General features: G+C 36.6%; 1 protein-coding gene across 2 annotated transcripts in view; it reads left to right on the top strand.

The window, feature by feature from the left end:
• The window catches only part of MIB1 (MIB E3 ubiquitin protein ligase 1), a 75,074-nt gene extending 59,985 nt beyond the window's left edge, over positions 1–15,089 (top strand). The window contains exons 22-25 of one of the 2 annotated variants that reach the window (XR_006414044.1): positions 6,805–6,891; positions 9,095–9,170; positions 13,899–14,210; positions 14,944–15,089. The gene's annotated coding sequence lies outside the window, so the exon portion shown is untranslated. Of the gene's footprint in view, positions 1–6,804; positions 6,892–9,094; positions 9,171–13,898; positions 14,211–14,940 lie in introns of both variants that reach the window. The other variant, XR_006414043.1, reaches the window with a different exon arrangement.
• The last annotated feature ends 653 nt before the right edge of the window (positions 15,090–15,742 follow it).

The following is a 15,742-nucleotide window of genomic DNA, read 5'->3' as shown; positions in this document are numbered from 1 at the left end:
CAGTATCTCTGAAATTTCATTGGGAACATTTGATTAACAATAAGCGAGAAAGTGCTTGATAAGTTGGTCAGATTCCTTTAGCAGGAGAAATTGTGCAGCAAAGATAAGGCTTTAAGGACTAATAAAAATGCCATCAAAGTATGTTGAAAAGCAGTTTGCATTTGATGCTCTGTGGTAGACTGTGGATACTCCCGAAAAATTAAACAAATGATGGCAAAAATAAGCTTAATGTTTGTATTTATAACTCACAGATGCATCCATATTTATATTTAGCTCCATTTAATTCTTATAAACATATGAAGGTGAAATACATTAATTGTCTTTCCTCTTAGTGATAATTTTTATTTCTGTTAAATTTTGTTGATCAAGAGAATTGCTTACAAGAATAGTCTATATTTTGTGGATGAAATCCATGCCATATAAATTTGCCTTGAGATTTTGTTTTTGTAAACATTGCAAATTTCCTGGAATAATGTTGTAATGCATTGGGAACACTATTTAAAGACAGAAACCAGTACAAAAATAGTATTTTAACATAGTGGCATAATAGCATATTGCCCACATGGACAATGTTCTCTGTTATTGCCAATCTATAATGGTTTAAGATTGTGTTTTCTAGAGTTGCTAGAAATCTGTATCAGCAGTTACAGATAACTACAGTTACAGACCTGTGCATACATTGGAATAAATTCATTTGAACTTTATGTGACTTAGTTGTGACTAAACATATATAGGATAGGATTATGATTCCTAAACACACTCATTTGTAAGTTGCTTTGAAATGCCCTTTAAAATTCATATTCATATACATGTATGTATTCATATATATATATGAATATGTATGTGAATACATGAATGAAAAGCAGCTACTTCCTAATCAAATAAAATGATAAAACAAAACATTTGAAGTTTATGTTATGATTTAAAATTGGCTACTGAATTGTATAGTTGCAATTTGGAACATGAACTACTATAGGCAATCTCCTGAAAAATCTCTTGTGTATGCATAGGAAAATTTTCATAGAATAAGTAACAGTCAACAGTTTTCAAAGATAACACATGAGCTGTATTTTTGCAGGAATAATTACATTTTGGGTGCTATGTTTGTATAAGGACCTAATCCAATCAAGGCATCTTAGATAGAAACATAAAGGATATACTAAATGTTGCATGTCATAGGAAAAGGGAAAATATCAATGGTTCAATAACTTGGAGCTGGAAAAATTGAATTATAATGCTATTAAAACACTTTGTCTCTTCTGCCCTCTCCCTCATTTCTGCAAATATTTTTATAGCATGACTAGTCTTGTAAGGAAGGGACAAAGGCAGCAATCCTATAAACACTTAACCTGCCAAGTAATTCCATTGAATGCAATGGAGCTTGCTTCTAGAGCAGACATGAATAGGATTGTACTCTAAGTTACTCAGTGTTTCCAATGATTGATGTGAGGTATTGCATTGACCTCGAATCTAGTAGAAGTGGAACTCTCATTGTTTTTATTACCTTTTTGTTAGATAATAATGCTGCATTATGTCATTTTCTTCTCAAAACATGTGAGAACAATTTTTTGTAATTTCTCTTTAGTCAATGGAAAACAGTACATTTGTTAAACATTTTCTTAATTTATTTGATAAGTACTTTGTTAAACCTTTATAGTAAATGAAGTTAGATGTTGAGACTTTTAATTAATACTTTTATTAAAAGTGTAAATATAAACCTGAGATGGATGGCTGTGTCAAACTATCTTACAGTATCATATATGTACATCTTAGAAAGTAGTTGCAGTCCTGACCAGAGAACCATGAAGCTCACCCTTCCATTAGGGGAAATGTTCCAGGAGAAGCAGTGTGTCTGAGAACCAGTGGCTTGCTGTCTGATCTAGCAACATGCTCTCTTCATACGTTTTTCCAAATCCTAGCTCCATCATTTTGTATTATACCTGTGCTAAACAGCAGCTGAACAAATAAGAACATAAAATGGGGAAACATTTGTAAAGAAAGCAGGAAATTGGTCAGAGTAGCTGGCACTACTTCACAGCCAATGGCTAAAAAAAGCAGTTGTGTAATGCAACATTTGGAAAACTGCATACTTCTTTTTATTGATGTACATTAAAAAATGCAATTGCAGGAAACCTGTTTCTCTCACACATGCACTTTAAGACACCCAGTTGAAGGCCGGTGCCACCAATGTGAATCTGCTACTCTTGTGCTACAGGTGGTGCTAAATTAGTGAACTGTATAGTGAGTGAGCTGTATAAAGCTCTGCACTGAGAATTGCTGGGGCAATAATGCCACTGAGCTGTGACTAGGTTTTGCTGCTCTGTTCCTCCTCTCTCAGAGAGTAGGAAGGGCCTATGTGCACTCCTAATTGTTAGGTCATTGATCTCTTTGAATAGCAGTGGTACATGTGGTGCTGAAATGGAAAAAGCATATTATATTCCTTGCAGCTGATACAAACTTCAAAGAAGCTAACAGGATATTATTTGGAAAAGCTTTTAAAACACTATTGGACATGGGATTGATATGGACACAGTAATAAAACTGGAAAATGTCTATTTTCCTTTTTTAAAATGCTAGAGTAAAAATGTTTGTGCAATTAACTATTTTCAACAAAATGATTAAAATTAATGCATTTCAAAAGAAAAACTTTGTTACTATTTAGACCAGGAATTCACATTAGAAGTGAATATTATACACAAATATTTGAATTTACTTTAAGTTTTTTCTTTCAAAGCTGAGGTTGTGACCCCCTGAATGTAAAAAGCCTTGCCAATAAAATACCAAAAGTGTGTTTAAATATTAAGTGCTATGCTCAACTCTCAACAGCAAGAAATGTGTGATCTATAAAGACAGGGAAACTATATTGGAATCATAGTGCAGGAATAAGCCCTCATCAAAAAGGTTTTCAAAAAGGAACCACATGGCTGCCATATATGTGCATCTTCCTGGGACAAGTATAAGGGTGAGCTTGTGGATGATTTTCATCAGGTGACAAGGAAAAATTTCTTCCTCATTATTCTGTATCTCTAGATTGCCTCATTCCTCGGCTGGCTGCTTGGTTGTAATGTTGCATGTAGAGTGGATGAATTTAACTTGCAAACAAAAAAATATGTATGGTTATATTGATCTTGTTCATGCTGTAAAAGTAATTGCACTAGCTAATTTAGAACATCTCATAAATAAAAGCATGTGAAAAACTAAGCTAGTAAATAATGCACCCATTTTAATTGTTGCAAAAACTAAATTAGTACTTACTCTGACAAAAGCAGGAATCTAATAAATCTTTAACAAAGTGTGCCTTGTTAATGCAACCTTAATATGCCTTATTGTTGAATGTGATTATGAAATTTTAATAGACTTTTTGCCTATTAAGATAAAATACTTTCTAGAATCAACTAACGTATGTCTCTCTATATAGCAATTATAGTTTGTATTACTGCCCCCATCCAGCACTCTGTAATGGTTGCATTTCCTTCAAGGGCTTTCTTATTCATGCGAATGGTAGAGATCCACATTCCTTATGTAGGAAGCTTTGCCCATGTGCATTGAATTCATCCACTGAAACAAGGACTGCTCAGATATTCTGGGTTTTTGAACACAGTTTCTGCATTTGCAAAGCTATTGAGGCAGCCCACCAAGAAATAACTACTGTATCTCCACTTGTCTAGCATGTACTTAAGGAACTTCGGCAAGTCTTTTGCAATAAATCCAGGTTGACAAAAGACATTGTTTGGCGCAGTATATCCTGTTATCAAAGATATTTTGTTTCCAGCCCTTTGATATGCTTCTTTCTTTAATACTATAAACCCATGACAAAAGTTTGTCAAACTCTTATTCAGGGTTCTACATAGTTTACAATAAATATGTTATTGTAACATAATATTCAGTTGCTGCATGCCCACACCTTGATTTAAACTGGCTTACTATCCAATTTAGTTTATCAAACCCTTTTGGATTTCTACAAGCACTAATAAGATGGTGCTACCTTTTATTTGGCAGTGTTACATGTTAATCAAATTACTTGCCTTAGCTCAAGATGTGGGCTACTTACTTTTGATTAAAGGTACAGCTTTGCTTAATATGAGCCATGCTGCACGAGAGATAAAACTGGCCAATGGATAATATGACAAAGGTAGTCATATGCTGAGGATGAGCACAATGGCTGTAGTCAAACTTTCATAACCAACAACAATTCCTGTTACTTTAGCAAAGAGTTGTAGCTCAGTGTTAATACTGGAAGACATCTCATTACTTCCAGTGTCTGGAATTTATGAATGATTGTGCAATTCTTTTTAGTTAAGTGCTTAAGGTAGGAAATTCCACATGGTATCTTACAGTCTATTAGGTTCCTTGGCTGCTAAGTCACAAACCTTTCTTAACTTGTTCACCAACTTTTCTTCTGCCAGCCTGCTGCTGTTTCTTTTATGTGAACACCCCACCACCTGGACTATGATTTTGGAGAGACATTGGCTCTTACTAAATGGTTAACATCACTGTGTTCAAGCTACCTCTATGTTACCTCTACAGAACAGTAACATTTGAGAAGGAAACATGACATACCCTTACTTCCAAATCACCTTTGGCTATCCTAATACATAGGCTGGCGGATATTAAGCTTGTAAGCAGTGGTGTATGTTCCTGCTGTTTCTTATAAATAAATTAAACATTGTAATAGGTATTCTCATACATCAAGGGATATTCTCTCATACATCTGCTAACATTTTATTATCTTTGGAAAAGCTGTATGAAAGTGGTCAGTACTTGGAAACACTATTCATAGATTATCTCTAAGCAGTTACAAGAGAAATTCAGTACAATCTTGACCATATTTACTTGAAAGTAATTCCTGTGTCCATTGGGCCTTACCATCTGATAAGGGGATAGGAATATAGTCTTAATGCCTTGATGAAGCTCTTTAACCATCAGCAGCTAGAAATTAAGAATGATCACATACCATTAACTTCAGCTGTTGCAACAAAACTGGAGTCCTAGGGCAAGCTCCCTATTTTTTATAGCATTGGCATAAATATGTTTTTGTCATGGACAGAGATTTTCTGGAACAGAACATGAGGTATGAAAAAACAAGTGGCTATGGTAGTGCTAGCTGAATGTGAGAGAGATCTCAGATACACACTGAACATAGTTACAGGTGAGTGGAAGGTATGTCTTCAATTATTTTGAACTTCAACTCAAAAGCCTCTGCCAGCATGGTCAATAGTAAGAGAATGCTGGGAATGGAAGTCCACAGAATCTGGAGAATTAGTTTCTGCCTGTTCCTGACATAAGAGAAATATTTGGGCTACCAAATACCTGCCATGTTGCCACAAGCCCTGGTAAATCAATGCAGTAATCCTTGCACCTGATTTTAATCACTAGTTTTTGGTACACTTCTACTATACATTATTTTATTCTACAACAATTCTGATTAACACTTCCCAGATATAAAAATACAACTGCAAAGTAAATGTAACAAATTTCATAACATTATGGATGATATTGATACAACTGTAATTTTGCTGACATTTAAAAACAAAAGTTCCAGTGGACATAACTCTGATTCAATTTAACTTACTTGTGTGGTTGTTATTCCTTTTTACTGTAAACATAGGTGCTTTGATTACAGAGGCTTGCTGCACCTCTGCTAGTTTTGTTGGACTTGCTGCTAGTGAGGCAGGAAGGAATTAGCACTTTCAAAACCAAAACTAGAAAAAAGCATAACCACTTGTTTTCTGGGTGGGGACAGATCAGCAGAACTTTCTTCTCTTCCAAAAATGAGTATTTCTGCTCATTTCAGTTGATTCAGGAACTGCTAGCTTCTCTTTGCATTAGCAGTGAATTCTATCAGTGTTCAGGGAATGTAAGATAGTGTCAGTCTCCTAAGCTTTGAGGACAGCCAATATATGCCATTAATATATGGGCTGTCACTGCTGTGTTTAGGAAATGGTTACTCATTTTGTTCTAGTTAAAGAAGGCTGATACTGTTAGTCTGCTGTACTGGAAACAATCCTGTGGTGCTACATAAATAGCACATTTATTGAGGCAAAAACCCATTGTCAGATGCCATTTTAATCTGATTTGGAAAAATAGCAGGTGTGTTTAGTCTGATGTGTGGTATTGAAGATGTATTTGTTGAGAGATAGGTTTGTGATATCCTGGTTGAAGTATGTATGAGCAAGTGAATTGATACATTCCACATTTCCTTATAAAGTCAATAATACTTAATACAGTTTGATTGCTCCATAACACCATTGTACATTCATTTAAGGTGGTTAATATGGTGTCTGGGTAATTCTGGGAATTGTAGGACATTTTTCTGTTTACATGTGCAAAGGATTATGCCCAAATCCACCACTGTCTGTGGGAGACAAAAACATTTTGAGGCATACATTACTGTTACTGTCATTATTAATTATCATTATTATTTCTATTCCACTCAATCCTTGCAACAACCCTTTGAGACAGGTTTGACTAAGGTTAGGTTAAGCTAAAACAGATCTTGACCAAGATCATTCACTGAATTCCGTGACTGAGTTGGGCTTTGAATCCATATGACATAACATCTGTAGGGCAAACTGAAGAGGTACTACTTGATTTGGGATTAACAGGAAGTAGAGTGAAAATTAATGGGACACTTTATTTGCAGTATCTCCTGCAAAGATTATAGCAGTTGTGTCCCAATTTGTGAAATGTTCACCTGCTTTATATATCATAGTCCAAGAAACAAGGCTCCATTAAAAATATGGGCAGGTAGCAGTGACAATATCAACAGTTGTGGAGATTGTTCTACTCTTCTGTTCCCCTCAGACTGTCTGAAGTGAGAGAAAAAGAAGTAGTACTGGGAAAACATGAGATGATTACACATAGATGATGTCATGCTGACCCAACTTAAATGTAAGTAAATAGTATGGTAATTTCACACTAAAGGTTTAATATGGAAATAAGCCAAAACACAATTTCAGTGAACACTTCAGAAATAATTCTGTGATTGCAAGAATTACATGAGTAGCTTCGCAATAACCAGCAAGACTTTAGCCTTCGTGTTTCTCCAAACCAGTTCCTCATAACATATGGAAAAACTGCTTTTGAAACCTGGGAGAGTTTCAAGAACAATTCAAGATGGGATGAGCCTTGTTGTTTCTTCAAGTGGTATAGAAGTGAAAAATTCTGTGCATAAAGTAACTTTCTGATGTGACTATGTTAGCACGAATTCTTATGAACCTGAAAAATGGCAATGAGAATGAAGCTTTTCACTCCATTATGAATGGCCTGATATTAAAAACAATTCAGCTCCTAATGTTCCATGTCCAGATGCTTATGAATATAGGAAACTGCCCTATACTGAGGCAGATCACTGGTCCATCTAGCCTGGTATAATTCAAAACTGACTGGCAATGAATCCTAGGGCATTTTCCAGCCCTATGAAGGTGTTGGGGACTTAACCTGGAATCTTCTGAATGCAAAGTATGTAATCTATCACTTGTTGCTCTTGAAAGAAATTCTGCAAATGTTTAGGTGCGGGTAGGTTCTATCACATGTTCTCTCTGAAGAAAGAATTGACTTCTGCTATGAGCACCTCGATTTCTTAGCAATCCTGGAGCTGGGATTCAGCTGTTCTAGCAAGAAAAAACACTTGCCTTTGCAGCAACGCTTCTTAAAAGAAAGGGGAAAACTTACTCATCAAGCTCTGGTCCCACCATTAGAGGCCTTTAACTTGAGTCTTCTCTTTGCCTTTTTTAAAAATATAGTGAGGATCTTACAGTTCTTCAAAACATGTGCAACATCACACTTACCTCTGTTTCCCATTTTGCTGATTCAGCTACTAAACACTTCCTCTAGAATTTTCACTTTTCCTGTTTAACTTGTTGTAGAATAAGATTTCTGCTAATTCCATTATCTTCAATTTTGTATTAACCCCCTCCCTGCCTCTAAAACTATAAAAGCATAGGTTTTATGAAGTTAGCTCTGGTTGGTTGGTTTTCACTGATGCTAAAATATCAATGAAACAGCTGTTTGGAATTGCCCAGAGGGTTTCTTTACATCTTTGGTCTAATAACATGTTCCGATTCTCTAAATATAAGGAGAAATATGAAATAGGATAAATATGAAACTTTCATTGATATCCTACCTGCCTACACAAGGAGTGCTGCTAAATTACTATGCATGGATATATAACGATTACAAAGACTGAATTTACCCAGGACATGCTATGGCACTTCAGCCCAATGATATGATGATTTTTCATTTCTCCAGGATGTAAACAGTGAAATTTATATCAATAATAATGCAATAATGCAGCCCTTTTTGTTAGACAATGCACAAAGGGATTGTCAGTGGTGGTTTGCCACATGTCAGCACATTCAGCCCACAAACTACAGTGCTACATTTTTCACAGGGTATGCCACAAAGTTTTTGCAGCAAAATACTTGACGTATCACTCTCCCATCAAAGATAGTGAATAACTGACTGTGGAGACTGAACAGTCACTTATGAATTTTTAAAGAAGAGGGATTGCATCACTGAAACAGAGGACACAGGTTTGGATAACATTTATGTACGTTAACATATATATGCAAAATTTGAAGTAATTAATCTTGGAATAGAAATAGAATACAGAATACCATATCGTAGGGGACTGTGACCAGGTGACTTGTGATCCTTCCTATTCAGTCTGTTTTCCAGATACCAGTCAGTACAGGCAACTGTTCTCATTGCATTTTATAAACTAGAACTGGACAGTACAGTCTTTGAAACAAAGTACCTTCAAATGAAGGATGGTCCTCTGGCATCCCTTCAGAAAAAGGACACATTCCCCCAGATGGCTTATTCAAAGCAATAAAAACAAAACTTGCGAAACAAACTATCAGTAGGAAGTCACTAGCTAAAAAGAACAATTTCAGCATAAAAATGCTTTCAAAATCAAATAGAGGACCGCCGTCCAAAAGAGGGGACACATGAGTACTGAAAGTGGGGGAGAGGAATTGGTAGTCTCCATGTTCTTACCAATATGCAGTTATTCCTCGATGTATTTTAGAAATTTTCCATCCAAAAAGGGATTGGATTCTTACATTTTTTTTTCTTGGTAATCTTTGAATAGAACTATGCCTTCCAGCCCCATTGGGTGTCGCTGTGGTCACTGGATCTGGTAAATCTCTCCGTGCTGTGCCAAACGGGTAAGAGTCTGAACGGCTTTTTAAAAACAAAGGGCCAGTTACTAACTTTGGATTTGATAGGAGGAGCTGTTAAATCTTTTAAATAAAACTGAAAATTGCAAGGCTCTTCATTCCAGAGTTATTTCATTATTTTAATAAAGCAAACTGAAATATTGTGCCATACACTAATTCCAGGGTAGGGTTGGGTTGTCATTAGTGTGTTAGCAATGTGATGATGGTTTAAACAAGGGGCCTTCCCTGTCAAGCTAACTGTACTTGCAGATCTAAGTGCTGAAGGTCATTCTGGCTCAAAGCACCTGTCCTTTCAGGGTATTCACCTTTTTACCAAAGTTTTGGTAAACTTTACACCAAGTTTAGACTTGGTGTAAAGAAAATGGCTTTTCAGGCTGGTGCCACACTTGACAACCGTCATGCACACAAACCTGCCACAGAAGCTTTGAACTATTTATATGATACACATTACATACAACAGGGCTGGCACTTTTCAGAGAGGCCTCTCCTGCACATGTCATTGCTAAAGCCCCAGTTGGCTCTGTAGGTGTTATCATGAAGATGACAGTTTAAACAGGCATTATCTCTGTGTATTCAGTCAAGGTTTATGAGAATGATAAGTCACTTTGTATGTTCATTAAAATACTGTTCTTTGGTACAAGCAATAGTGATATTAATAGTCACACTGTCTTGTGTTCGCTTTCACATGCCGATTGAGCTGAAGCAGTGATCTAGGCAAGTAGATTTGCCTTTAATACCACTGCATTTTTTATTATTCAGTGACTAAGATTTGTTTTTTGTGTGCAGCAAAATTTATATTTGTCATTCCCAAATGACACAGTGGAATAACACTGACATTAGTTAGAAAAGTTTCACAAATGTTTGTATTTGCTTTTTCTATGCACTGTAGCCCACAGAGATACCCCTTCTTCCTTATTCCAGACAATTGGGTAGCTTTTTAATATATTGGTTTAAGCCTTACATCTGGCACTCAGATCTTAGCACAGTGGTGAACTATTTGCTTTGCATGCAGAAAGTCTCAGCTTCAGACCCTTGCATTTCTGAGGAGGGCTGAGAAAAATGTCTGCCTAAAACCGTGAAAGCTAATTCTAGTCAGTGACCCTGTTTGCATGCTGGAGGCGGGAGAGTCATAAGTCAACGTGGTTGTTAACTACCCTGCGCTTGCTGGTTGCATGCAGGAGGAATTAGCAGAATTACTTTCAGCGGCCCAGTTGCCCATGTCATATTAACTTGCTTTGTTGCCATAACGAAAAGCCACTCTGAATCTCTAGGCTGTTGTAGGATTGATATTATTGTGCGGGTCCAGTCCGGGTGCCTTGTTGCTCTCGTTAACAAGCAACTTGGAACCCATAGGCTATTGTACAAGCAGTGGAGAATGGAGCCACCATGGCTTATTCCTCTCTCTGTGATCATGCAAATAGGCCCAGTGCGTGAATCTGGATCACACAAAAGCTCTCATTACAATATTTTCTTATGTTTTCTATTTTTCCACTGTTAAATTATTTGCATTAGCTTGCTAATTCTTTCCAAGTTCAACTTAAAATGCTGATTTTAATCTGTAAAGCTTTAAAGACCCAGGCGTATATTGTCCCAATTAGCATTTATTTTCATACGTGTGGTGCAGTGGTTAGAGTGTTGCACTAGGATTGAGAGTTGTGGGTTCAAGTCCCCACTGGATAGCTTTGGGCCAGTCACTAACTGGCCATCTGAGCTACCTCATAGGGTTGTTGTAATGATATAATGACAAGGAAGAAGGTCATATATGCAACATTGGGCTTCTTAGAGAAAAGTGGGATATAGATGTCCCACTATATACAAATATATACAAATAATATATTTTGGTAATTTTGCTTCTGTCTTGGAACTATTTTGTTAAATTTTCTTTTCTAATTTTATAGGTTACTTATTAAATTTATATCTCACTTTTTTCCAATGAACTCAAAGCAGCTTTCATCATTCTTTTCATGCTGTTCTCAGTCTTATCTCTACAACAACAACTCTGTGAGGTAGGTTGGGCTGAGAGTCTGCAACTTGTCCAAAGTCAACCAGCTGGATCCATGGCTGAGCAGGGACTAGAACCCAGATCACCTAGGCCCACACTCTGAACCATGCACCACACTGATACTTAATAGCTGTAAGTTACACATCAATTAGACCATAGGTCTAAAGGAATATGTTTTAATTAATTAATTAAAAGCTTAGCCATCCTATTATACAAAATCTCAGGGAGGCTTACAATATTTAAAAGAACAATTAAAACAACAATTTCTAATAAATAATAGAAACAGAATAAAACAATAAATCACAAAGCAAACAGAGTGACTCAAGGTTAAAAGTTGTTAAATTTTAAAATACTGTTTAAATAAAAAGGTTTTGGCCAGGCGCTGAAAAGAGTATAAACTTGGCGCCAGGTGTACCTTTCTGGGAAGTACATTTTCATTTAAAAGGTATTAGGGAAGAGATCATTTTGCTCTCTGGGTACAACACTGATAAAACATAGCATAGTGCCATGTTTGTATGTTTCCTTATATTCCTTATATTTAAAATTATGCTGTTTTAAAGTTATACCTACCTGTGAGTAGGCTTATTCTAATAGGAGGCTGATGAAAACTTCCCCATGTCTATCCTGCTCATGTAATAAAGAATGACATCAAAGCTTTTCCAGGTCCTACAGTACAAGCATTTTTACATAGAAGTAATGAAATTTACTTCCTAGTAAGAATATTTAGGAATGCAGTGCCCTAATGTTTTTAAACTTTCCTTTATTAACATTAATTTGCATTCAACATTGATTTACAGAATAGGTTAATTACATGCAAGATAATTATACAAACTGTGTTTAAGTTCTAGTAACATGTACTCTGCTCATACAATATGGACAAGTATAGAAAACCATTTTTCCGAGGCTGGTAAGGTTTGTAGATCAGCTAATTTTACAGTGGGTACAAGTTTGTGCTGTAATGATTCTGCATAAAAAGAGAGTACTGTACTGTGACAGACTTTAAAGATGTTTTTTCTTGCTAAGCTCTTCTGTCTATTAGCCCTTTGGCTTTTTATTTACTGTTTTTACTACAGTGCTGTAAGTTTTGTGTTGTGGATTTTGTTTATACACTTTATATAATATTTTATAATGTAAACTATCTTGGACATTTCAGATTTGAAGTGAAAGGTTAGGAAATATTTTCAACAAAAGGATCTGCCATCTGCAGAGTGCTCTAAGAGAATTTATATTTCCTTCCTTACACACAATTAATGTGCTCTGTGAAAAAGCTTGGGACATTCAATAAAATGTTTTTAATTGGTGCCAGTTTAACAACAGTGTGGTTACTTCCCTGCCCCATGCCATGTAGAATAGAATAGTTTTGCCTGAGCACACAAACAGCTGTTCCCTGGCAAATGGCTCATCATTTCCTCAGATGATGGTAACTATACTTGGTTTCTGTGATTGATTCCTGGCTTTCAATTTGAACATTAAATGGGGTTTTTCTCCCAGCACTCTACAAGGTTAGAATATGGATCATCACTCTTTAAAAATTATTTAAACAATACCTTGTATTCTCTGTTCCATACGCATAGAAAATGTGGATGTTATATGGGGAATTCTCAATATTCCTTGCATGCAAAATTGCCATAGGATACAATAAGCATTTCAAAACAAATCCCTACAAGGTGGGAGAGTTTGAAAATTGTACATTTTTGTGGAGTGTTGGTAGGTTCTAATACAGTTATTGCCCAGTGATGTATAATGTTAGGATAATTCCACCAAGGCAATGTCCAAGGTGGATGTAGAGGGTGAGAAAAGGAATGCAGAATTCCATGCTCACTCAGACTCGGATCTTGTTCTATTTCTTAGATACGCATATGGCTAAGCTGGTAAATAGAGGCTGCGTTAACATATTCCAATAAAAGTTAATGAAGAGCCCCAAAGCACTCTTTTCTTCTGCAACTTGTACTGGAAGCTACCAGTGCATCCTGCAGGTAGACATGGCACACCCGCAAATGTATCTGACCTACAGACGGGGAATACACATCTTGGATACACATCATTTTGTCTGTATGTCTGGAGAACCTACTGACACAAAGAAACAGCTTGTTGTAATACACATGTATCTTCCCAGATCCCTTAAAGCTAGTCCATTTTTAGGCTCCAAATAAATATGCCTGAAATGAAGCAACTAACTATACAAATGCAAAAGTATCCTGCAGCCGTATTATATAAAAATTATTATTATTTATTATTATTAAAATAAAAAAGATGATTAACATGAGCATTTGAATAGTTCATAAATTTACCTTTCAGTAAACAACAGAAAAAAGGCGCAATTCATTACAGCTATTTATCAGTAACTCTGTTGCTGTGCTAAACAGGGAGAAATGAAAGGGTAGAAGCTCCAAGCAGGAAGCCTTTCATTAAAGACAACAGAGTCCCGAAAAGCCTTGACAGAGCTGTGCAGTGCATTAAAAATGTAGGCACCACATATCAGGTCAAAAGGGAAGGCTAGCACAAACGCACTGGAGTACAACAATTTGTCAGAATCTAGGTCCTCTATAGATATGCATATGTGTGTATGAACAAAGGATGGCAATTCCTGTCCAAACTCAAAGAGTGCGTGTGTATGTGTGCATACACATGCAGGTGGGATGACAGAAAGATCTTAGCTAAAACCTTGGTGGCATGACTTTCTCTCAGATATTTATTTATTCATTATGTTTCAGGAGCCCCTCATGTATAAACACAGCATTGCACGAACAGAAGTATGGGACACAACTCTCCTCTCCAAAAACAGATGAGACTGTTCTGAAGTACATAAATAAAAATAAGCTTTTTAAGCCTGACACATTTCAGAAAAAAAATTCCATCCTCGGGAACCTACTGACTTGATCCACGTACATCTTCCAAAATGTACAAATGCTTCCTCTGTTTCAAGTGACTGCTACTTTGGGATATAATTGGAGCCCTTCTCCCTGTTTCTTGGAAAGAATTCTCATCACCTTAGAATGGCAGCTGTAGTCCTACCCCTCTAGAAGGTACTGGCTTTGGAAAAATTGGACTAGAATATTTGTGTAGCTTGAAGTACTGGAACTGTAGAAGACATTAAGGAAGCCTTTAGTTAGATTGATCATACTTGCGTTGTTCTCAGTTTGATGTATCTCTGGCAATTATGAGCAAGCCATAAATAGAGTAGCCCCACTTAAAAGGGTTTTGCTCACCTAAGCCACTGGTTTTTTTTTTTCATCAAATCAAACTGATGAGCAAACATCCATATACTACAGCTCAGCTAATCTGTTGCACAATTTTCCTCTCCTCCACCTTAACCTAATGTGGGAGCCACTATGACTGCTTTGGGTTAACAATAGCTGCATTTATATGTTATGTTTTGCTTGTAAACTGACATATAAGGGAGTGTAATGGGCTTAGGTCACCTGCTTGTTCAGGGGAGGTTTCATTCTTTTCTCTTTTTTTAATCCTTTCATTCTCTTGGGTGCTCACTTGATCAGATGTGAAAAGCAGTGCCATGGTGTTCTGCCAAGTATTGGCCATGGTAGAGTTTCTAGAAGTGGTGCAGTAACAATGAAGCCAGTGTGCTTCTTTTAGCTGGGAGTGGGGGTAGAAAGGTGAGAGATGCTCAGAGCTGGATTCACTTTAGTATTTTACCCTGTTTAACTGTTGTGGAAAAAGGAAGGTGCATTTGATAGATTCCGTGCGTAGTAGGCAGTGTATGCAGACTTTAATAGTATGAAATTTGTCCTTTGCCAGCAGTTATATCAACAGATAATTCCATTAAAAATCTATGTGTGTTCGCCCAACATTGGAGGAGTGAAGAACCACCCACTGATGAACCGATTCTAAAAAAAGATTCTGGACTGTGCTGAAATGGACAGGCTGACTTTGTCTCTGAAGGAGAAAGAGGATACATACTTCTATCAAACTTGGAATTCTTTTTATTATTGGCTAGAGAAATAGGACTATGCGTAGATTTGAATATGTCTATGGATTGCTATAAAAATAAACAAACAAACAAACAAACAAACAAACAAACAGGGGGCTGACCCAGCAGGTCTGATGTCTCTGATGATTTTTTTTTAGTTTCTTTTTTACTTTGTAGAAAATAATAATAAAATTTACTTTAAAAAAAACTATGTGTGTTCAAGGTATTGCAGGAAGGAAATGTCACCAGGGGGTGTTTTGTTTTGTTCTGTTTCTTGCTTTTCTCATGGGTTTGGAGGTTGACTCCCATAGGGATCTATGCAGTTGTTCTGCAAAGACAGGTATCTCAGCCTTATCTGATGTTGTGTCCCTACAGGATTTTTGGTCTTCAAATAGCACCAGCCACAAGTCAGCATGGCCACTAGTCAGGGATGATGGGAGTTGTCCATAATACCTAGAAGGCCCCACATTAGAGAAGGGTGTGGTAGCCCCTCATATCCCTTGTCACAGCATCAGTTTTATTCTGCAGGTTCATCAGGACTGTTAGGAGAACCGATAAATAAAGAATACTCTGAGTCTAGGCTTCATGTTCCGTAATTATCATGCAAGTGAATAACTGATGGTGGCTCTT

Source organism: Varanus komodoensis, unplaced genomic scaffold (genome assembly GCF_004798865.1).
Source record: "Varanus komodoensis strain SLA01 unplaced genomic scaffold, ASM479886v1 scaffold14_1, whole genome shotgun sequence".
Lineage (NCBI taxonomy): Eukaryota > Metazoa > Chordata > Lepidosauria > Squamata > Varanidae > Varanus > Varanus komodoensis.
This window is presented reverse-complemented; position numbering and strand designations above follow the sequence as displayed.